We start from the raw sequence: 23,877 nt of genomic DNA on the forward strand, positions 1-23,877 counted from the left end.
ACACCCACACCTGGTCACCTTGAACACACATTGTCACCTCCCTGCCTCCTGATCCTCCTTGAGGTGCATGAATTGCAGGAGATGATGGGCACTGCTCCAGGTCACCTTTTTTTGGGTGAAGTTCTCAAACCTTGTGCTCCCTGTGCCCTTGGCGTGCCTGAGGTGTCCTGAGGGACAGGGATGCCCCTGGCTGTGTCACTCCTGTTGGTCTGTTGGGCAGTAATCAGGGTTTTGCCCCTGGGTCTGTGTCTCCTGGTGCTGTTTTGGGCACTGCTGTAGTAAATGTGCTGCCCTGGTTGGTGTGTTGAGCCTGCGCTGGTGGGCTCTGGGCTCTGTGTGTGTGTGTTCCAGCAGGATGTGTTTGATGGGATGTACTTCAAGGAGGAAAATGTGGAGGACAACCCAAGAGAGATCCAGGTTTCAGTCTGTAAGCTGAATGTTGCTCCTTCCATCCTCTCCAGCTGATGATTCTCCCCTTTTCCTGTGGAATAATTCCCTTCTCAGGGCTGCACGAGAATGTGAACTCCAGGGAAGCAGTGGTGTGGTTTTGCCACCAAGTTCCCAGTTTGGCTGTGCTGGGTCTCAGCTCTGGCTCTGGCTCTGAGCTTCCCAGCACTGGCACATCCCCTCGGGCATGTCTCAACCTTGTCCCTTCCCCAGTGCTCTCTTCTCCTCAGCAGTGTGGGATCCTTCCCTATGGACACATGGGCATAAATCCATAATTCTGGTGACCACCCCATGTGTGCTGAGAGCAGCCCCCAGTGCAGCAGCCCAGGGGTGCTGGAGGCATCCACGGACACGGTGGGAGCTGTGGGAGCGGGTCCCAGATCTGCAGCTCCTGCAGCAGGGTGGTCTCCCTGAGCCCAGCACGGGGCTGCACGTTAGCAAATGCCACGTGGTTTGGAGGAAGCAGCCAGGCCGGGCTTGGCAGGGGAAATCGCTGCCTAATGAGCTGTGATTGACATAATTTGACTGCTGGATTACAAATCTGCGGTGAGGTTAACAGGAAATATCCTCTTCCCCCTCCCAGTGGGGTCTGGGTGCACAAAGGGCTCCTCTGTGCCCTCTGCTGTGGGCTTGGCCAGAGGGTGAGGGAGGTGTTCCTGCCATCCCCAGGTGAGGCACCTGCCTGGTCCTGCTTTGCCCACAGAGCATCTCCCTTCTGCTGGAATTCCCTTCTTGCCCCTGGATTTTGTCCCAGCGTCGTTTTCCATCCCAGGGAAGGCAGCTTGAGTGTCTCCTGCTGAAGAATTTGGAAGCTCAGTGTGAAAACTCTTAATGTTTCCCAGCTGTTCCCCTTCTTCATTGTCTATCAGATATATTAGGCATTGTTTTATAAAAAAATAAAATATATATGTATGGTTTAGGGTCTGAAAATCATTATGGAGCACGAGGGGGCTGCAGGAGATATCTGTGGGACAGGATCAGCCTCCCTGCTTTGGTGGGGCACTGCATTCCTTCTTGTGATCCCTGAGTTTAACAGAATTCCCTTGGCATGGATTTGAGATCTTGGAACATCTGATTCAGGTGGGAGTGGTACTGGGAGGTGAGAGACGCTGAGGTGGCTTTAGGAATCTTGAGGAAAATGAGCTTTCTGAAATGCAAGTCTCAAACAGACCTGTGGGGTTTCCTTGCTCAGGCCTCAGCTCTGACAGGCTCCTGCCACTGGGGATTTTCCTCAAGGTCTCCTGAAGTGATTGGGGCAGTGACGCTGTGGCATGGAGAAACAACCTCATAAATCACACGGTTAAATATGTATATTTCACAGGGGTTGGATGTACAGCAGTGCCTGGTGGTGACACCTCTGCCCAGCTGCTTTGTCAGTCAGGGGATGCCATGTGTAAGTTTTTCCACCCAGACATCACTGGAGAACGTTTTTGTAAAACTGATTTTTTCCTTTGAGTGTCTGGAATACAAGGGTACTCTGGTGGGTATTTAGCTGGTGGTAACCCTGCTAAAATGAATTTCAGCTCCTGGAAACCTGGAAGACTTCTAAAATGGCTGGGCTGATGTAGATGCCTATATTTTTTGGTGTACCATTTTTCCATGCCAAATAACCCCATTAATTTGGGTGATGGTGGAGGGATGAACCCTCCAAATTACACATTAAATTTTGTTAAAGGTGAACAACAGGTCAAGCAAACCCTCTTCCTTTACCTTTAACCTGTCCCATCCTCTTTCCTCAGAGCACTGAAGCTTTATCAAACATCTCTATCAACTTCCTTAACCTCGTGTGAGAGATAAAGGGGTTTTATGATTTTTGTTTTGTCTGCACGAACAAGGTCGTGCAGGAGTTGGCCCTGAGGTGTGAAATGCTCTCTTGTGAACTACTCCATGTCATGGGTGATGCTGAGGAAAGAGCTGGAGAGGAGCAGGATGAAATTCAGAGTTTACAAGGCGATCTGAAATCAATCAGTGGCTCTTGAGTAGTTTCTGATTGGTGATGGAGTGACTTGAAGCCACGGGTGGCTGCCCTCAGTATTTCATTTTAAAATCACTTCAGCTTTTCCTGCTGCATGAGGAGGTATCGAAGTGCACAGAAACTTCTCCCCCTGAACGACAAAACTCAGCAGATAACAAACCCAACTCAAAATGTTGGATTTCCTCCTGTGTTTGCAGAAGCACGTTGCTGTTTTTACTGTATTTTGGGATTGTTGGGCAAAAATTGTGAATCATTCAGGCAACTTCTTAACCACTCCAACCCCTTTTGGAGTAAAACATGCATGTGAAGGTGTGCATGGTATTTGCCAGCCCTGTCCTGTATTTGTGTGGCTGCTTTGGAGAAGGGGAGTGGTTTTCCCTGCTGGAATTTTGGGTTTTTCCCTGCTGGAATTTTGGGTGCAGAAGGGATTGGGCATGTGGATCCATGGGTTCCATGAGGGATCAGCACCACCCGTGCTTCCACAGGGTCCAGGCAGTTTCCTGCTCTCATTTTGAGTCCAGCACCTGCTGAAGAAATGTTTTTTTTTCATCCCGGTCTGTCAGAAGAAGTGGTTTAAATCCCTCCCTTGCCCTGGGCTGAGGGGGTCAATGACCCTGCAGGAGCAGCTGGTTTTATTTTCCTCATTATTTCTCGCTCGGTATCCATCCTAAAATGAAACCAACCTTTGACATTCACTTTCTGATTTTAGTTTGCTCACTGGTAGGCAGACCTTGTGCCATCCCTGCCTTTCCCCCAAACACACTTTGACTTTGGAGCTTTTCAGTTCATTTTCTCCAGGCTGTTGCTGGTAGCTGGAAGAGGGGATGAGCACAGCCCAGAGCTCCTTTGGAGGCGGGAAATCCCTGGGATTGGTTGCAGTTTTGCTTTTGCTTTCCTTCCCTGACCCAGCCGTGGTTTGTGACGCTGGCTGTGGCTGGTGGCACTGGGGAGGTGCCTGGGGAGGGTCTCTGGGGCAGCTCTCAGGTGCTCCAGGGCCACCAGCCCTGCTGTGCCCAGCTGGAAGGGCTGGCACTGGTGCCCACTGTGGATTTAGGGCACGGGGAATGTGAAATCCCCTGGGCTGTGCTGCGGGTTCTGCTGCACGAGTTGTTGGAGTTAGTGAATTCCAGCAGGAGAGTTGGGTGCCACTTCTGCACCAAAACCATTCCAGAGTGCTCCTAGCCCTGTCCAGCCTGGCTTTGGGCACTCCCAGGGATTGGGGCAGCCCCAGCTGCTCTGGGAATTCCATCCCAGGGCCTCCCCACCCTCCCAGGGAGGAATTCCTTCCCAATATCCCACAAACTTGGGAGATGGCAAGGGCAGCCCTGGGTGCTCCTGCTGCCATCATCACCAACTCCTTCTGCCCTGGACCACCAGGACAGAACCTCTGAAAGGGCAGGAGGCCAGAGTGACAGAATCCCAGCACGGCCTGGCTTGGAAGGACTTTAAATCCCATCCATTCCCACCCTGCCATGGCAGGGACACCTCCACTGTCCTGTCCAGCCTGGCCCGGGACACTGCCAGGGATCCAGGGGCAGCGTCTCTGGGAATAGCGCAGATTTCTGGGATTCTGTGATCCAGAGCCAGCCCTGCCTCTCTCCTGGGCTGGCCTGGCTCTGGCAGGGCAGGCTGGCACCCGGCTGTGCCCGCAGGAATCCGTGTTGGAGCCCTGGCACCGTGACCTGCTCTGCCCTCCCCAGCACGAGCACATGAATTATGCACTACATGCTAATGCAGCAGCACTTCAGCACCAGCTTATTTTTAAGCATCTGGGCTTCCTCTTGGCTTTGAATTAAGCACTTTCTGATCAGGATCCAAGCCCTTCCCCGTGCAGGAGGGCACACACGAGAAGGGGCTGGTTTTCCTGCTCCCTCTCCGTGCCCTCTGAAGGTGTGGGGACAGCAGGAGGCTGGAGCTGTGGCTCTGGAGGGTTTTTCCTAACTCTGCTGGGAGGTGTAAGTGGGATTTTTTTATTGGTGAGCAGAAGATTAGAGTTTAAAACCAGCAGAGCAGTTTGCAGTGTGCTTGCAGGCAGTGCTGGTGATCCGGCTGCCGAGGACTTCTGTGGTGAGCAGTGTGCAGCCACATTTGAGACAAACTCAGCTGAGTTATTGTTTTCTTTGTTTGGAACAGTCCATTTGGGAATTCGGAATGGGAAATAAGTGACACCAACTTGTTCCATTTGATTATATGAGGGTTAGAGAGAATCTCTACCCCGGGGCCAAAGGGCTCAGGCTGGTCAGGTAACAGCACTTGGAGCTGCAGGTGCTTAAAAGGTGGGAATTTCCAGTTTATGACATCCTGGTTTCAGTTCTGGAGGCTTGAGCAGGTTTCCATCACTTCATGTGCTCACACCAGCTGACCCTGAGGGTTGTGCTCGTGCCCACGTGGTTGCTGGGAAATGCCATGTTCCCAGTTAGTTCTGCTCCAGTTTAGGTTGGATTCCAGGGAAAGGCTCTTCCCCCACGGAGTGCTGGGCACTGGGAGCTCCAGGAGCATTTGGACACCGCTCCCAGGGATGCCCAGGGTGGGATTTTGGATCCATGATCCTGTGGGTCCCTTCCAGCTGAGGAGATTCCCTGACCCTGTGATCTGTGGCTGGTGAAAGGCCTGTGATGTTTTCACTCAGAATTCCGTATGGATATACTGAAAAACACAAGCATTAATCTGTCCAGGCTTTGCCTCTTCCTCGCCTTTCTCGAGTGTTTCACGGCGCAGGGACTTGGCTAATGTGTAACTTGTATATCTGGGCTCTCAGTGACATATTGCAGGGCTGCAGCCTGCGCTGGCTTTCAGTTCAGCCCGGGATCTCTTTAACAAAACAAGTGTTTGTCAGCGGGGCCTGCGCAGCCTTAAACATACATTTGGGGAGGATATTCATAAAGCACCAGAATGGGGGCATTGTCCTGCCAATGAATGCTCCTCACATGAGGGCTGGGCCGTGCTGGACCTCCAGGACTCTGCCTCAGCTCTGGAGAGTGGCTGTGTCCTGGCTCAGGGGCTGGAGCCGCGCCCGGCGCTTCCCAGCGCTGGGGACACCTCGGCACGGCAACTGGGAGCTGCCCTGGGAACTGGGAGCTGCCCTGGGAACTGGGACAGCACTCCCAGGCCTGGGCTGGGCCCCCGGGAGGGATCCCGTGGCAGGAAGATGCACAGGAAAGCTCCCAGAGGTTGTGACTTCCCTCGTCACGTTGCCTGAGCGGCGCGGAGCGGGGTTAACCATGGACACGACACGGGAACGGCTTCCCAGAGGGCTGGGTGGATGGGATTTTGGGGTTTTGGGAAGGAATTCCTGGCTGGGAGTGTGGACAGGGGCTGGAATGGGTTTCCCAGAGAAGCTGTGGCTGCCTTTGGATCGCTGGAGGTGTTCCAGAACAGCTTGGAGCATCCTGGGACAGCAGAAGGTGTCCCTGCCCTTGGCTGGGGTGGCACTGGGTGATCCTTCATGTCCTTTCCACCCCAAACCACTCTGGAATTCTGTAGCTCCTTTCAGAGGTTGTGTCCTGGTGGTCCTGGGGCAGAAGGGGTTGGTGATGATGGCAGCAGGAGCCCCCAGGGCTGTCCCTGGTGTCCCCAAAGTTTGTGGGCAGGTCTGGCCACGCTCCCCACATGGGTGTTGGCCAAGGGCAGGAGTTGCTCCAGGACAGAATATTCTTGAGCCTTCCAGAATCACATGAAGAGATTTTGGGTTTTGCAGTGTGTATCTGGCTGTTGTGAGAGATACCTTAAAAAGTACAAAAATTGTTTTTTACCCCTCTTTTTTTCTTTTTAACGTATATTGTTTGGCCAGGAATCCTTTACTATAAAAGGACTCGGGGCAGCTCTAGAGTGTACATCTGTTCCTTGTTTGTCTGCAAAATGACTGCACAGTGGAGGCCAAAAGCAGAGAATAGAGGGTTGTACGAATTGGCAAAGTTGCTGAAGTCTTTCAGAAGCCAGTAATTACAATGAAGAAGCAAATTGTTCAATCCAGAAATCCTGGTTGTTCGTCCGTCCAGCATCCTGGCCTGTCCCCCCGTGGCTCCCCTTGTCCTGCTTTCCAGGGGGCAGACAAATGTCCCAGCTCCACCTGGGCCGGGTTTGGGGCTGGCTGGGTGGCACCTTTATCCAGAGGGTCTGGGAAGGGATGGACACGGCTTGGCTGAGTTCATGCAGCACTTTTCTGACAAAGGTTCCCAATGATTTACTGTGTTTGGGAGTGCTTCAAAGGCCTCTCTGCCCAGCTCTGAGCCTTGCAAGTGCAGATGATCAAATAAATTAACTATCACAAATATTTAACTTAAAGCCTGCTCAAACAGGAGCTTTGATGTTGAGTGTGTGTGGGGGAGCCTCTGTGTGGCTCTGCACTCCACCAGGGATATTGGGTGAGCATTGAATTTGTCTCTTCTCTCAGATACAAGAAGCCTAAAACTGGAAATGTAAATAATAATTAATTACATTTATTATTCCCCCTCCATGGGCAGCAGGTTGGGATTCAGCACTGGGTGGCATCGGGATGAATTGTGGCACAAGGAGTTTTCCTGGGAAGCTGATGGAAAACAGATTGAACAGGGCAGTCACACTTCTGAGGACTGCAGGGTTGGCCATGCCATGCCTACAAACACCTTTTGGTTTTTTTGGCTCAGGGGTGATTTTTCATGGCATTGGTGGCCACAAGTCTCCAGGTAACCAAAGTCCCTTTGATGGCAGGATAATTATTCAGGCTCCATGGATTGAGCCAGGATTGTCGGGTAATTAATTTAATCCTTGTGTGATAGCAGCTGCTTACAGGTAGCTGGGCTGGCTGGCTGTGAGTCGTTGGCTAAAAACTGCAGCTGCCTGGAATAGTCTGGGGGTTGTCAGACCTTCCCAGTGATCAGCTCGCAGGGAATTGTGTGTGAGAGCTCCGCTCCGCTCCGTGGCACAGCTTCAGCTGCACATCCCTGTTCTCTTGATCATCTAAATGAGTATCTGAGTGTGGCAAATGCACAACGTGCTTTTTGTAAATAAAACAGCAACTTGGGTGCTTGACGGGCGCTTTTGCTGCATGAATTTTTCAGGAGCCTCTGGCGGTGCTGTGGGGGAAGGAGAGGAGTGCGAGGGGCTTGGAGCAGCCCGGGATGGTGGAAGGTGTCCCTGCCATGGGATGGGATGGCTTTTAAGGTCCCTTCCCACCCAAACCATCCCAGGGTTCCATGATTCTGTGCTTGAGCAGATAATGAAGTGCACAAAGCAGTGCAGGGAAAACGCTTTGCTTTTGAAATTTGGCTTTTTAACCCCCTTAATACCAGACCGTGTGATACCTGGGGTAGTCAGGGGTGTTTTCCTTGCTGCTGTGCTGACCACCCTCAGGAGAAGTGAGACATTCAGCTGACCCAGATCAAATGGCAGAAGAATGGGGCCAGAGGAGTTTAGGAGGCTGAGTCTCAGGCTTGGTGTGGATTAGAGGGAAGTGACCTTTCAGCTCAGCCCACGCAGGGTTTCCAGGGTCAGCTCAGGGCCTGGTGACCCTTTCTCCTGTCTCAGGCCTCTCTTGCTGCCTCTGAGTCTGCAGAAGCTTTGGGGCCATTCCCAGCTCTCCCATCCCTTGGTGTGGGGGCAAGAGGTGTTTGCCAGAAATAAATCTGTGCGTGTTCCTGGAAGTGCAGCCTGTTCTGAGCAGAAGGCAGGTGGGCTTTCTCCCTGCTAGGGAATGATTCTGCCACACTGAAGTGCTTCAGTGAGAACATAAAGGGAATTGTGCAAGAGTTCCCATGAGCTGAGTCCTTCCCTGCTGATCCCTGTTCAGCATCCTTCAGCAGCCAGGGGGATGCAGATGAATTCCTGAATGTCAGAAAACCTCAGTTTCCTCCTGCATCCAAGGTATCCTGAGCTGGATTTGCAGGGCACAGGAGGAACTGGGATACCTACAAACACCAGTGAGGCAAAAATTGATTAAGCATGAAATTCTTCTCTGGCAGTGAACTCTCCTCTGGCTCGGGGACAAAAGGTTGCACAACTGAAAGGGAAAAGGAATTTTATTTGGAAAGCTCAGAGCTATTGTTTGTTTGGTTTTGCTGGTGTTTATTTTCTGTCTGATGGCAGATCTTTGTTAAAGGTGAATTATCCCTTCTGTTCAGCAAGTGGAGTGAAAACAGCCCCGATGCACTTGTGAGGCATTCAGGGAATTGCTGGAATTGTTAGAATTGTTCGAGGTGCTCCGAGGAAGTGCTTGGGGATACTTGAGGTGCAAGAACCCATGTGGAGCAGAGTATTACTACTTGTGTGTCTTGTTCTGGTATTGAAACAGCCCAGACAGCAGATAAATAAATGTACAGGTGCACAGAAACATCACAAATAATACCTGTTGTAATACTTTGAGTTTAACCTACAGGCTTATTGGGTACCACATCCCAGCTGCTGCAGCTGCTGTGCCAAAATATTTCACAGAAAAGACGTGGAGGGAGAAAAGCACCTCCTCTTTAAACTGGGACAGTTCAGGTTTGGATTTATTCCATCCCAGAAACAGTGGGTTTGGGAATGCCTTGTCAAGGAGATGTTCCTGCTGTGACAGCTCAGGGTCTGCCCCAGGGCCAGCCATCCCTGGGCTCACATTTTAACTCTTTTTAACCATGATTTCCTGCTCAGGGCCTTTTCCCACAGAGATAGCAGGCAAACAGGGAGGCCTTCACTGTGTGTAGCCAAAACAGTGACCCAGGGCTGGCAAGGGCTGCTCTTATCCCACTGACCTTGTGCTGGGGGATGCCACAGCCATGGGCACGGCTCTGCTCCTCTGGAGCTCAGCAGTGCCCCAGTTTTGTTTTCCAAGGTGCCTCAATTCTGCCTGTTTCCTCCTCTTTTCAATCAGCAGAGATGTTTTTATTTTCTGCTTATTCCCTCCATCAGCAAATTTTGGGTGAAAACTTCCTCTTTCCTCCGGGGAGCTGGAGGCAGCAGCTCCTGCAGCATCTCAGCGCACCACGAGAATGACAACAGCAATAATAATAATAATAACAACAGTGATAAAGGCTTCAGACAGCGATTAAAAGAGCAGATTTATGGGTTTTTCTGGCCAGCCTCCATCCTTGGAGATGTCTGTGCGGGTCCTTCCCTGGGGGTGGTGCCCAGCCCAGGGTGGGGGTTGATCCTTGGCCGGGCTGGTGTTTGTGGTGCTGTCCCTGCCCCATCCCTGGCTCCATGGACATTCCAGGACATCTCCAGCCCAGCTGTGGCAGCTCAGCCCTCTCTGTCTGCTCGTGGCTCTCTCAGAGGCATTTGGAACTTCGTGGGAGGGAATGTGGCTGGAGAAATATCAACATGCCACGAGCAAATCCACCTCATTAGGGAGCAGGGTTTAACATTTTTTTGCATTAGTGGGAGGCTGAACTGCGGTGTTTGTGTGCTTGGGGGGGAGGGGGAGGGATCTGTGTGCTGTGTCTGGATAATGGGGCATGGAAACCCATCAGAGTGGGAGAGATGGGGAAAAGGAGAAACCCCAGAGGTGGGTTTGCTGTGCCACGGCTGGAGGAAATCCTGGCTGGAAGCTGTGCTGAGATGCACAGGAGTGGCTGTGGGAGGGGATGCCACTGGCAAGGGTGGCTTTAGGTGGGATTTTGGGAAGGAAATCCTGGCTGGAAGCTGTGCTGAGATGCACAGGAGTGGCTGTGGGAGGGGATGCCACTGGCAAGGGTGGCTTTAGGTGGGATTTTGGGAAGGAATTCCTGGCTGGGAGGGTGGGGAGGGCTGGGCTGGAATTCCCAGAGCAGCTGGGGCTGCCCCTGGATCCCTGGCAGTGCCCAAGGGACGCTGGAGCAGCCTGGGAGGTGTCCCTGTCCAAGGCAGGGGTGGACTGGGATGGGTTTAAGGTCCTTGTGACCCAAGCCAGTCTGGGATTCTGGGATTGCTCTCCAGGGAAAGCTGTGGTTTAAGGAGGGGGCATTTCCCTGTTCCATCACAGTTCCCTTGCCTGGCAGCTGAGGACACAGCACAGTTCCCATGCCCAGCCCGTGCTGAGCCAATCTCTTCTACCAGGTTTTTATCACATTAGGATTATTTATTAGGATTGTTTTCCCACTCTCCATCTCCTGGTTTTGACTGGAGCAGCAGCTGGGATCTCGGAGCAGTGCCTCCTGTTCCTGCCAGGGGAGCCCAGTGGTGTCCTCACGTTGTTTCCTGGTGTGTTTTGATGCCATTTCCCCTACTTTCATGTCACATTTTGACTTCTGGAAGATGTCACCTATCCAGGTGTTCACCCAGTCCCTCAGTTCCCATGCAACACAGGAACTCCTGTAAAATAAAAGGGCTTTATTTTACTCCGAGTAAAACAATAGCAAACACAAACCATTCTGAACAGACTGTTTAGGTAGTGCTGTGCACTGGATTCTTCCTTCCCTCTGCTCAGTGCTCATATGAAAATATAAAACTTTCCTTTTTTTAATTTAATTTCATTTTAATAGGCAACATCTTTTTCCCAGAGTCCCTGGGTTGTGGTAGCACCATATTGAGCAGGGCTTTATGTTACATGAACAGCCATTCCACTTGGTCATACCCAATTTAAGTTCTAGGCAGATTTTTACTGGCCTTTCACTTAATAGCTAAATCATCTGGAAAACAGATTGGAGTTTTTATGTAGTGTGGGTAGTTTTTTTTTGAGGTGAAACCAGTCTGAAAATCACCATAAGTGCTCTTCAGTGTGCAGGGCCGGGATGATGTCCCACCTCAGCGTGGGGTACATCAGGAACAGTTTAATAGTTCTGAAAATTCAGTGTAATCAGGGCAGTGCCTTGGGTTTGGCTGATCAAATGCCACAGATTGGTAATTTTTACCTTCATGGGAGAGCTTTCCTTTCCTTAAAACAGCATTCCAACCTAAAATAGGATGTTTTCAAATCCCATACATCAAATCCTCAAAAATCCCTTTTAAACATCAAGCAATTCTTGATAACTTCTGAACCAGGACGCCAGGAAAAACCTCAAATGAGATTGAATAAACTCTATTATCCCAGTATTTGTGCATAAGATGAATGGAATAATGGGAAAAGCAGAGCTTTGTTCGTGGATCCCATTTCTTCCTAGGAAATGAGTTGGGAGGGTGGAGTGGGATGGAGACAGTGCTTCCAGCAGGAGAATTGATGCTAATTGACAGCTCATGGATCAGCAGTTTTCCAAACAAAACTGGGGAGCAGGCAGCCTCACATTCTGCTGGAATTGGATCATTTGGAGTAGAAAATCCAGGGAGAAACAAAGCACGAGCCCATTCAAGGATAGCATTTATATATTTATATACAGTATTTGGCACTGGAGTGCTGAAAAAACAGGGATTGAGTAGGATTTGGTGATTTGGCAGATCCGTGTGGGATGGTCAGAAGTGCTGCTGCTAAAAATCAGGGATTGAGTAGGATTTGGTGATTTGGCAGATCCGTGTGGGATGGTCAGAAGTGCTGCTGCTAAAAATCAGGGATTGAGTAGGATTTGGTGATTTGGCAGATCCGTGTGGGATGGTCAGAAGTGCTGCTGCTAAAAATCAGCAATTGAGTAGGATTTGGTGATTTGGCAGATCCATGTGGGATGGTCAGAAGTGCTGCTGCCCCACTGCAGTCACGACTCTCACCCAACCTGAGGGATTTTTTTGTCTCTGGAAATGTCTCCTTTCAGGAGTGACTTCAGCTCTCCAAGTCAAGTGGTATTTTTGTCTTTATGTGGGAATATTAGAGCTGGAATTCCAGCAGAGGTGTTGGGATTCATGAGGGATGGATGCCTGGAATGGGCATTAAATGGAGATGTTTTTATCTTAAATGTTTTTATTTAAGGAGAGTTGTGTAATCTGAATTTTAGCAGGTGATGCAGGTTAAGGGATTGCTCCTGGGGATGAAACCAGGCTTCCTTGGTCCAGGGAGTTTTCTGGGAGCTGGGGAAGAGCACACCTCCTTGTGGGGTGCTGTTTGCCAGGTTTTGTGTGCCAGGGGGCTGCAGAGTGCAAAAAGGTCCTGCTGAGCACAGAAAAGGCCAGAGAATTTTAATTTTGGGTTTTGTGACCCTGGTAGAAGCTGGAGCTTGGAGCACCCTTTGTTGTCACCCTGAGGTGACAGCCCTTCCTCAGTGCAGTGCAGAGGGTCTGGTCCCCAAAATCCCTGGAGAAATGAATTTGTGCCCTGACCTGCTGCTGGGGATTTTTAAAGCTGGTGAAACCAGGGAAAAAAGGGAATTTTTCTGTTCCCAAGCAGTGAATAACCTGGCAGTGAGGGACCTGTTCTGTGTTCTTTAATGCTCACGTTGTTCATCACTTGCTGCACAACTTGAGCAGTTTATTTTAAGGTTTGGGTTAGAACAGATTTGCTGCTGTCTCATCCTGCGTGTTGAATTTCTCAGATTTATTGGTTTTAGACATCCTCTTTTCATTCTGTTCCTCTGGTGTTTGGGAAAGGATATTTCCTTTCCCTTTTTGTGTGGCAGTGCATCCCTGCCTTCCCTCATGTTTTCCTCACCTTTTCGAGTGCTCAGGACTCTTGAGTTGTAAATATTTTGATGCCTCTTTGGATGTACTTTGTGAATGCTGGAATAATTCATGTTTACTGTTGTTTGTGACACCTCTCATCTCTTCGTTTTCTCCATCCCAGCAGTTTATAGATTTTTATTCTTTTATGCTTTAATCTGAAGATGGAGGAGTTTAACTCAGAGTCCAATCTCAGTATAGTTTGAGGTGTTTGGTGAGCCCAGTGTGGCTCCTGAAAATGCTCCTTTATTTTGTGTGTTCCTTTCCTTTATCCACCTCCCTTCCAGTGTTTTTTTCCTTCTCCTTCTCCCTGTGATTCCATCTGCAGCTTTTTTGTTTTGTAGCTGCCTCCTTTGCTCTGGCCTGAGCTTCTTTTCCATAACTTAATCCTCCTATGCCAAAATCAATCCAGTTTTTTTGTGTTGTTTTTTTTTTTCCTTGCAGACAATATTATCCCTGCTTGTCTGCACTGAATATTCCACAGGTTTGCTTGCATGGCCCTTAAGTAGCTTAGGGATAAAAACGAGGATCGTTTTCCAGTAATTTCCTGGGTGACTCAATTAAGTTTTAGCTGCTGCAGTAATTCAGTGCCAGGGTTATTTATGGCACAATCAGCCAGGGAGTCTCTGGAGTGTTCCTGGAGCTTCCCTGGGTGGGAAGGAGCCACCAGGAAGGGATGGCTGTGACTTGGAATCATGGAATGCTTTGGGTGGGAAGGGATGTCAGGATTTCCCAGTGCTACCCCCTGGGACACCTCCCACTGTCCCAGGCTGCTCCCACCTGGCCTTGGGCACTGCCAGGGATCCAGGGGCAGCCCCATCTGCTCTGGGAATTCCATCCCAGCCAGGAATCCCTTCCCAATATCCCTGTGGCAGTGGGAATCCATCCCCTGTGTCCTGTCCCTCCATCCCTTACCCAAATCCTTCTCTGAGGGATCTGCATCCTGCAAGTGCATCTGGAAATCCAGGATATTTTCCCATTTATAGCCAAGCCTCCCTCAGGCTGTGTTTTCCCAGTGGGCTGGGAGCTAGCAGGGAGCAGCTCAGGCAGGCAGAGCTGCTCTCCCTGCACCGTTTCTGTGGGATAAAACTCGGGCTGTCATTCCCTTTTTTTTGTTGGAAGCCAGCTTCAGCACAGCGCAGTGTAAGGAGAAGTGGCTCTGGCCCACAGATGTTGAGCATGAATCATGCTGCTTGTCTTTATTTCTCAGCTGGGGTTAACTCCCGGGCTGTGGAAAATCAAAATGGGCTTTTTATGGCCTCGCTGTGGAGCTGGAGCAGAGGGATGAGTGCTGGAGCACCCAAAGAGATGAACCCAGCTTTGTGCTTGCCCTGGGTGCTTTGGACAGGGCTTTTCCTCCCCAGCATTCCCAACAGATGGAAATTCCCACAACTGGGGAATGGCTTGGCCAAGCACTCCCAGCAAGGCTCTTCCCTGCTTGCTTTTGGAGGAGAAATCTCCATAAATTGCTTTGAAAGCAGGAGCGCTAATGGCACATGACAACTGCAAAGCAGCAATAATCATCTTTCATTTAGGGAATGGATTGGGAAAGCTTAGGAGGCCTGAAATCCAGGGTGTTTCCAGGCTCAGCTTTCCCATTTGTTTGGTGCTTTTGGGCCTCACCTGGTCCTTAAAGCAGGGCTTTGCCAGACCTAGACTGGTGCAGGAATAGGTGCATAAATATAAGCACATATATGATTAACAACTGATTGTTTAATGCTTTTATTATGGCAATATTTGGAACACTAACAGATGAGGATAATTAATGCAATTGAACGGGTGTCCTTACAAAAATAATCCCAGCAAATGTTTTTTCATGTAGCCTGAAACCCAGCAAAGCATGTGAAACCAATTTTAGTTTTTCAATTCCCTAAACTTCCACGACATCACCCCCAAATTTAGGCTTATCAGGGCAAAATGCTCCATACTGAGAGCTGCTGGTTGACTCTGCACTGGAATAAATCCTAATAAATTGTCATAAATCCTAGGGTTTGGCATTGTTGTGTAGACCCAGCTGTACAGCAGAGAATTGGCACCACAGCCTTGGTTTTGGAAGCAGTTTTTGGGAAGGATGGGACACAAGTGGTTAAGGACAAAATGAGAGAAATTCAGGGAAAAAGAAGGCATTATTTGGAGTTGTATTTATTTATCGAGGCTTTGTGTGGTTTGGCCTGTTTGTAGAAGTGGGGCTGCTGGAGGGACACTTCCCTGAAGGCTGCTTTTTGTGCCTGTGGAAGGTGTTAATCAGGGAAGTGGAACTTGGGAAGGAAATTAATTTAATTGCCGCTCAGATTTTCGGCAAGGCGAGGGGAATAATCACAATAATTCCACTCAGCTGCAGCCCCTGGATGGCTTCTCTTGGCAGGGAACAGGTTGGGAGAGCACCTGAGTGCAAAGAGTTCCTGAACTCTGGGGCAGGTTTTGCTGGGCTTCGGCCACTTTGGGACAAAAATTCCCCCATATTTAGGTTTATTCTCATCTGGCCATCTGTTGGTGGAGCCTTCCCTGTGCTCCAGAGCCTCCTCTGGCTCCAGGGAGCTCCTGGCTGGCTCTGAGCCCTTCTGGGAGCTGACACAGAGCTGAGGGGGGTTTGGTGCCCTGAACCTGGGAGCAACTCCCCCGAGGGCTTTTGGATGGATTGAATTCCCTGTGGACAAGGAAAGGCTCCCGAGACACCCTGACAGAGAGTTCAACACAGCTCAGGGAGACAAAGGAGCTTTTGCAGCCCCAGACTGCCTGGCTCTGGCTCCCTTGGCTTTCTGGGGATGCCAGGGCTCTTTTCTCTGCCTCTGCCACCTTTTTAAACTCTGGGATTTCTGTCAAACCCAGCTCCCAGACGAGGGGTGCTTTTGGGGTGTGTGGGGCACTGTTTTTCCAAAAATGTCCTGAGCTTGGGGTGGAATCTCTGTGCAGGTATTGTTTAAGTAAGGAAAACCAGGAATTTGGGAAGGTTTCACCTTCCTGATGTTCTGTGCCAGCCCCTAAACCCTGCTCAGTTTGGGTGGGATTATATTCCAATATTATATTTGGGTGGATTATATTCTGCACATTCCCTGCCTGTCCAGCTCACAGAAAACTCCCTCTGTGGGTTTATTTTCTTGGCAAATATTAGGTCTGAACGTGCCTGGAAAACTCCTGCCCCTGGGAGGCTGGAGATGTATTTAATAATTGTATTAAAAAAATATTGCATAGTTCTCTTCGCCATTGTTACAGAGACATTTTATTCTCAGTGTGAAGCTGAAGCTGAGCAGGGATAGATGGGATACTGGGATATTGGGAAGGAATTGCTGGCTGGGCTGGAATGGGATAATCCTTGATGTCCTTTCCAACCCAAACCAGTGTGGAATTCCATGGTGGAATGTTTGACAGTGCTGTTGTTAATTCATGGTGAGGAGGAAATCCTTCAGGAGCTGAATCCTGCACAGCTGCTCTGGGGTGAATTTTGTTGGGAGCCCTTCCTGTGTTTTTAAGGGAATTCTCACAGCTTGAAGGCTGACACCAAACCTCCAGCCTTCTTCCCTTTTCTTCTTCTTTGTTTTTAGTTGGAACACTCACTTTCTTTCATAATCCCTGCAGATAAAAAATCAGGGAAAGAACAAAATCGGGAGTTGTGTCCCCAAAGGTTTTTTAGGTGATTAGACACAGTGATAATAATCAGGGGATCATGGAATGGTTTGGGTTGGAAGGAACCTTAGATGCCTTGGGCAGGGACACCTTCCACTATGCCAGGTTGCTCCAAGCTGGCCTGGAGCATTCCCAGGGATCCAGGGACAGCCAGAACACCGCTGTGGTGTCACCTTCTCTCATCGAACAGGACAGTAGGACTTCCAAAATCCACATTCCGTGGAAGGCTGCTGGGCTCAGTGCTGGAGCTGCCTTCCTGCTGCCTGGGGCTGGGACCAGCTGGGGCAGCCACCTGCTCTGAGCCCGGGGCCAGCTCTGGGACTGCCATCCATCCCTGGGACTGCCATCCATCCCTGGGACTGCCAGCCATCCCTGGGACTGCCATCCATCCCTGGCATTGTCACCCATCCCTGGGACTGTCATCCATCCCTGGGATGGGATCACTGTCAGCCATCCCTGCAGCCACATTCCTGGGGGTCCTGGTTCCATGTCCCTGTCACCCCTGTGGAGCAGCAAAGGTGGTGGTGCCAGCCCAGAGCACTGCAAAAAAAATCCTGTATTTCCAATTTTCAGGAGTAGCAGCAGGGCTTGGCATCAGTAGGGAATTCAAGCACTTACCCTAAATGAGTTCTCTTCAAAAAAAAGTGAATTTAGGGCATTTTGGGGGTTTTTCTTCTTGCTCCAACTCAACAAGAGAGTGAAAAGTTTCTGTTAACTAAAAGTGAGTCTGGTTTTAGTGATCCTTGATCCAGGACTGGTTTTACCATGGGATGAGCTGTGCTTTGGCCACCTTTTGTTTGTGACTGTCAAGGAGTAAATTAACACTGCCTAGGGGTCCAAACAAATATTATGTTTCTTATTCTTGTTACTGTTGGTATCACTTTGTTGTTGTTGTTATTATTATTATTATTGTTGTTGTTGTTGTTGTTAATGATGACTAATGATTGTCACATATTCAGTTCATTTTTGGGGTCTCAGCAGTGATTTGAGGTGAGCCTCTCTCTTTCCCCAGGCTCTTGCAACACTCTCCCATTTTTTAGGACATGACAGATGACGGCACAGCACAATCCCTTTTTAATTATATCACAGTGTGTCTTACAACTCCAGACCTCTATAATAAATATTTTAGGCATGCATATGAAAGCTTTCTATATTCCAGCCCCAGAGTCAGATTTGTGTACATGCAATTCCTGATTTATTTTCAGGAAGGATGGAAATTCGGTCCCTGTGGTAGCTCCTCTTGAGTAATCAGCCTCATCCTGCATATTTCCTGTGTTTTCTTTTTTAGAAGAGCTCAATTTACATTTAATTTGTGCTCAGCTCTGTGTATATTCCTGGTCAAATTCTGGTTTGAGTTAACTTACGGACAGCTTGGCTGACGTCAGGAGGAGCTCTCCCTGGTTTGATGCATTTCTTGCTGTCACTTCTGCTCACGGGGGCAGATCTCTGGTGTTTGCCATTACAAAGAACAGATGCCCCTCATTTCAGACCCAAATTTATTCCTGTCCCACACAGATCTGCTTTATGTCCTGTTATTGTTGCACTCCCCGCAGATGCATTTGTGGTGGGAGGTCAGGAATCAAGAGCTCGGGCAGCACTGTGTGTTTGAATTTTGCACTCCCATAGTATTAACAGTTTCTTACTTTGCTCTTCACATATTTTGCGTTTGGGGTTCTTAAACTCGGGAGAGAGCTTGGTTCAGCTTTGTGTGTTTGGGTTTGTTCTGTGTTTGGTCAAGGAGGAGGGAATGGATTGAAAGTGCCAGAGGGCAGGGATGGATGGGAGGTTGGGAATTGGGAATTCCTGGCTGGGCTGGAATTGCCAGAGCAGCTGGGGCTGCCCCTGGATCCCTGGCAGTGCCCAGGGCCAGGCTGGAACCCCCTGGGGACAGTGGGAGGGATCCCTGCCATGGCAGGGGGGTGGATGGAATAAACTTTAAGGTCCCTTCCATCCCAAAGCATTCCATGATCCCATGATTCCATGTGATGAGGTATTTTTGGGTGCTGGGACACATTTTGTCACTTTGCAGTGAGGTGGCTTTACAGCATGGACTGAAGGCTCTTCCTGGCTGAGGCCAGATTGCAGGGGTGTGAATGAACCTGGAATTTCCAGCTTTGATCCCTGAACTCCATCCTGGAGTGAGCTGTGGGTTCCCCCTCTGTGCCCGTGGGGATCGAGGGGATTGGGGTGCTCTGGGCAGGGCCAGGAGCAGTGGGATCCTTCTCTCCTGCTTTTGGGGATGTGCCACCTCCAAACCCGCTGGCCCTGGGGCTGACACCCAGCTTGTTTTCCTGCTGGGATGCTGTGACCTGTGAAGGGCAAGTCCAGAAGGAATAACTCCTGAGTTGGGAGGGTAACAACTCCCACAGCAGGGATGGCTGGGCCACACATCCAAAAAAACCCCAAAAAGACCTTTTTAACTCTTAAAAATAACGAGGTGCTGTCTTGCATCTGAGTTCTTGCAGGAGGGGATTTGTGCCCTTGCTCTCTGTGCCTCTCCTGGAGCTCTGTCCTGGCTCGACCTTTCCCTGATGGCTGCAGGGGCCCTTTGGGCTCCTGGCACGTGCAGGATCGCTGGCAGCGCCGGCGCTGGTGCCGTCTGTTGTGCCATTCCTGTCACCAGTGTCCCCAGCCGAGGGGTGGCACCATGCTGGCTGTGCCCTGGGAGCTGGCACAGGGCTCCCAGCAGCCTCCCAGCACCTCCTGGCCTTGGGTGGGGAGAATGGGAATTCTGGAGGGAGCAGCAGCAGATTCCATGTTACAATCATGGAATCACAGCACGGTTTGGGTTCTCCAAGATTGAGTCCACCCTTGCCCAGCACTGCCAAGGCCACCCATGCCCCCAAGTGCCACATCCAGAGGGCTTTGAATCCCTCCAGGAATGGGAATTTCCCTGTGCCAGCAGCTGAATGGCAGCATGGGTGAAGCACCTTCATTCCTTTGGTGGGATGGAGGTGAAAATTGGGCGCTGCGGGGTCGTGGTGGTGCCAGGACAGCCCAAAGCGCCTGCTCCACTCCTTCCCCTTGGACAGGGACCCCAGGAATTGCATGTGGGAGGGGTGCCTCCTTCCCTTCTCTTCATTACTGGAGGTAATTTATAGATTCCAATACAAAAGCTCCCTGTTGAAGCCTCGTTGGGTTTAATGAAGTGACTCTGCCGAGCCTGGAAATGAAATAAAAACCCTCCCAAGTCAGTAACCTGCACATGAGCAGGTGATTAAAATGCTTCATTCCAAACTGCCTGGGATTCTGAGCCATTTCCCAGAAAGGCTTCCTGGTGAAAGGAAGCCATAGTGAAAAATTAAGGATCAGGGCAAAAATAAAGTATTAAAATAAATAATCAAAAAGGATAATGATACCAGCAGGATAATGTTTCTCCTGAACCACTTTTCCAGGCTTGCAGCATAACCCTGCTGGTGCTTCCAAGTCAGACCACATGTCTGAACAGATAATTTTTGCATTTTTTGTGCTGGGATAACTGTAAATACCTGCCTGCATTCAAGGAAGGCGTTTCACAGGCGCTTCTTCCTTCTGTGAAATTACAGCTTCAGCTCTGGGCTTGCCTCAACAGATTCGTGTCCCCAGAGCTGCGGGTGCTGCTGGGGCAGGCTGGAAATCCAGGCTCTGGGTTGCTGATTTGGGAAATTAATCTTGTGGTACCCTGACCTCAGTTACACCTGAGAACTTTTAAGATGTTGGGAGCATTAAAATGTTGATAAATTATGGAATTACAGAATGGTTTGGGTCGGAAGGGACCTTAAATCCTATCCACTGCTACCCTCTGGCATGGGCAGGGACACCTTCCACTGTCCCAGGGTGCTCCAGGATCCATCCAGCCTGGCCTTGGAAACTTCCAGGGATCCAGGGGCAGCCACGGCTTCTCTGAGCAACAAATCTCAGCTGTAAAGATAAAACCAGCTGAGCCTTCCCTGGTTTTCCTCAAAATTAGAAAATCCTGCAATGTACAGATCCACCTCCATAAAAGATGTAGGAATTTGGGGCTGAAAAGTGAATTGAGTTCAAAATTACTGCAGTGGAGGTAGGTCTAGGCCTTCCAGAAAATAATGGCTTTTGTGGAGCCATTCATAGCCAGCTCAGGAATGTGAATTTCTGTATGTTTGTCGTGGACAAGGGATATTATCTGGGATAATTATGTGGATTGCACATCCAAACACGCCAGCAAAGAGCAGGAATAACGTGAGCCCAAAACTGAGGCAGGCAGGCTCTGGCTGAACTCCCTGAGCAGGTCACAGGCAGGTTTAAACTCTGCAAAATGGGCAGCTGGCCTCGGCTCCAGGCTCCTCCTGCATCCCATGGAGATCCCTGGTTCTGGGGCTCTTCAGGCGGTGGAAAATGCATCAGAGCTGGGGGTGGTGCTGTGAAGAGGCTCTGAAGAACAAGCTGCTTGTAAAGAAAGAAGATCTCTGAGTGACTTGAAAAAACTGAAACCACTTTGATTTTTAGGGATTGAAACAAGTTGTGTGAATCCTTCTGTTTCTCCCAGGGATTTTGCCTGGCTGGAATTGTCCTTTGGGATGGTGAGGCTCAGAGGGGCTGTGACACGGCTGCAGGGACACGAGGGCTCAGGGTTTATTTTAGTTGTGCTTTTGGAGCGTTTGGAGTGAGAGGAGGAAGGGGAGCCTGGAATTGCTGACGGTCAGGGCAGACGCGTGGGCAGCTGGGTTGGATTTCCCATCGGACATCTGGAAAACCCCTTTTCCAGTGGGTTTCTGGTGGGGCTGGCCTGCACTGGGGGCTCCAGGGGATGTGAGTTTGGCTCCTGGCCCGGGCTGGTTGATGGATGATCTCTTGGTCCAAAACAAGTCAGAGGTTTGCAGCAGCAGGCTGGGGAAATAAAAGTGAAAGAAAATCACAAACCCTCCTGGTCTGGAGGAAAAATTCCCCTCTGTGGGATTGGGGAAGAGAGGAATTAGATGTCCTTGGCTTTGTGATCCCTGTGGGCTCTTTGGAAGACCTTGGGATGAGCAGAAGGTGTGCACCAGCCTGGCTTTTCCTCCTTTCCTTTGCTTGGTTGTCAGAGGCAGCTGGAGTTTGAGGAAGGATTTTTAGGGTTGTTCATCCCCTGTTCCCTGTGAGAGCTCCAAGGGGGAAGCACCTCCTGTGCCACTCTCCCATCACCTCCCTGGGACTCAGTGGGTGACAGAAGCAGTGGCCAAGGTGTTGCAGAGTTCAGCATCATCACTTTTGGGATGCTCTCTCTCCCAGTTCTCTCTGGACAGGAGGGATTTTGGTGCCCTGACAGCTGATGGATGAGGCCCTTGGTGGGAAGCTGTGCTGTGGGAGGGATTTCAGCTGACGAACAAAGTTCAGTTTAGGGTGGAAATCTGTTGATGTTTAGAGTTGCTGCAGTGAAAAGTCCCCCGTGTTGTCTGCCATGATGATTAGTGAGTGACTTAATTACCTCACTCCCAGGGCTCACTAAACTGCCTGCTGCTCCCAGCTCCAGGTAAATCAGTCTCCCAGGGGCTGCTCCAGGGAATTTGGAGTGGCTTTGCCACATCCTCTGGTAACTGTGGGACAAAAGTATTAATTATCCATTAATTAGGAAACCTTCATTGCCATTGCCTGTGCAGCCACTGGAGCGATGTGGCTGCGGGGTTTGGCTTCCCCCTGTCCGAGGGCAGGCCAGAGGGACAGACAGAGGTTTTCCCATGGGATGGGCACGGTCCTGGCTCAGCCATGGTCCTGCACCCCCTCAGGAGCTGGCAGCATCAGGACAAAACCCCGGCCTTGGAGCTGACGTGAGGAACTGGAGAAAGCGCAGCCAAGGGAAAAGGCCCAACATGAATTTTTCCCCCCCAGTTTTCCTTCACGTTTCCTTAAGCTCAACCCAGAGCTGCAGGGGCTCCGGGGGCTTGGGAAGAGCTTGCCGTGGAGAGCAGGAGGGATGTTCTGGGGGTACCTGAGGGGTGCAGGGCTGTGCACGGCTTGGAGGCACCCCGACCTTGGCACGCGAGACGTCGGAGCGGGAGGAGCACGCCTGGATTTTCTTGTTGTTTTACAGCTTATGTTAAGTGCTGCTTAAATGAAAAGGCTTTATTTTCTTACACCCACGAGCATGTTTACTTCCTTGTACCTTCTGGAGTTGAAAGGGCTCTTTCATTAAAAAAAAAAAATTCCCCTTCAGACGGGCACTTCTGCTGTGGTTGTGTGTGCTGAGGGCCCGGTGATGTCTGGCTGCTTCTGAGGGGAGCAACTTCCACAAGTGTCCAGTGAAAGCTGCGTGCACCCCAGTGTCCGTGGGCTCTGTCTGTCCCTTTTTGTCCCTGTGGGCTCCCTCCTGTCCCTGTGGGCTCCTTTTTGTCCCTGTGGGCTCCTTTTTGTTCCTGTGGGCTCCCTGCTGAACATGTGGCTCTTTCCTGTCCCTGTGGGCTCCCTCCTCTCCCTGTGGGCTCCTTCTGTCCCTGTGGGCTCCTTTTGTCCCTTTGGAATCCTTTTTGTCCCTGTGGGCTCCTTTTTGTCCCTGTGGGCTCCTTTTTGTCCCTTTGGGCTCCTTCTGTCCCTGTGGCTCTTTCCTGTCCCTGTGGCTCCTTTTTGTCCCTGTGGACTCTCTCCTGTCCCTGTGGGCTCCTTCTGTCCCTGTGGGCTCCTCTTTGTTCCTGTGGGCTCCTCTTTGTCCCTGTGGGCTCCCTGCTGTCCCTGTGGGCTCCCTGCTGTCCCTGTGGGCTCCTTTTGTCCCTGTGGGCTCCCTCCTGTCCCTGTGGGCTCCCTCCTGTCCCTGTGGGCTCCTTTCTGTCCCTGTGGCTCTTTGCTGTCCCTGTGGCTCTTTCCTGTCCCTGTGGCTCCCTCCTGTCCCTGTGGCTCCCTCCTGTCCCTGTGCCATGGTGTGCTGGTTCCTATGGGAGCAGCCTCTGGGTGCTCCCAGGAGGAGAGGGCAGGACAGGGCTCCTGCTGAAATGTCTGGGATTTCAAGGAAGGCATGAGGGCACGGAGCTGTGTTGGTGCTTGTTGGTGCTGGTGCTGCTCCCTTTTATCCAGGCTGACGCTCACATCCTTGGTTTGGGATGAGGTGCCAGCTCTGGCTGTAATGTGAGGTGCAGCTGGGTTTCCAGCAGGGATTTAGGACATGGGAACAGTGTTTTGTGTTGTCTGTCAAACCCTTCCTGGTGGGAATCTGTGCTGGCTTCGTCCAGGTGCAAGTGGCTCATTAAAACCTGGCTGTCACCCCTGGGATGTCACCACGCTCTGTACCTGTCACACCACTCCTGCTGAGGTGTCTGCATTATGTTTTTATCCTTCCTAAATGCCTGAGGAGACACAGGGATGCCTTGGCCGTGGGGTGGGAGCTGGGACGTGCTTGGCTCCCTCTGCCATGTCAGCACCGTGGTTTGTTGGAGCTGCTGGGAGCTCCCTCCTCTCCT

At 50.6% G+C, this 23,877-nt stretch overlaps 1 protein-coding gene and 1 long non-coding RNA gene across 7 annotated transcripts in view; one reads left to right on the forward strand and one right to left on the reverse strand.

The window, feature by feature from the left end:
- FMNL2 (formin like 2) overlaps positions 1-23,877 on the forward strand; it is a 110,564-nt gene that overhangs the window by 2,817 nt on the left and 83,870 nt on the right. The gene's annotated exons all lie outside the window — the stretch shown is intronic.
- On the reverse strand, positions 16,074-22,713 carry LOC135308398 (uncharacterized). The gene is made up of 3 exons (XR_010368834.1): positions 22,593-22,713; positions 21,918-22,026; positions 16,074-16,441 (listed from the first exon to the last, which is right to left on the reverse strand). It is a non-coding gene; the product is annotated as an uncharacterized LOC135308398 (long non-coding RNA).

The sequence above is a fragment of the Passer domesticus genome, chromosome 10 (assembly GCF_036417665.1).
Source record: "Passer domesticus isolate bPasDom1 chromosome 10, bPasDom1.hap1, whole genome shotgun sequence".
NCBI lineage: Eukaryota > Metazoa > Chordata > Aves > Passeriformes > Passeridae > Passer > Passer domesticus.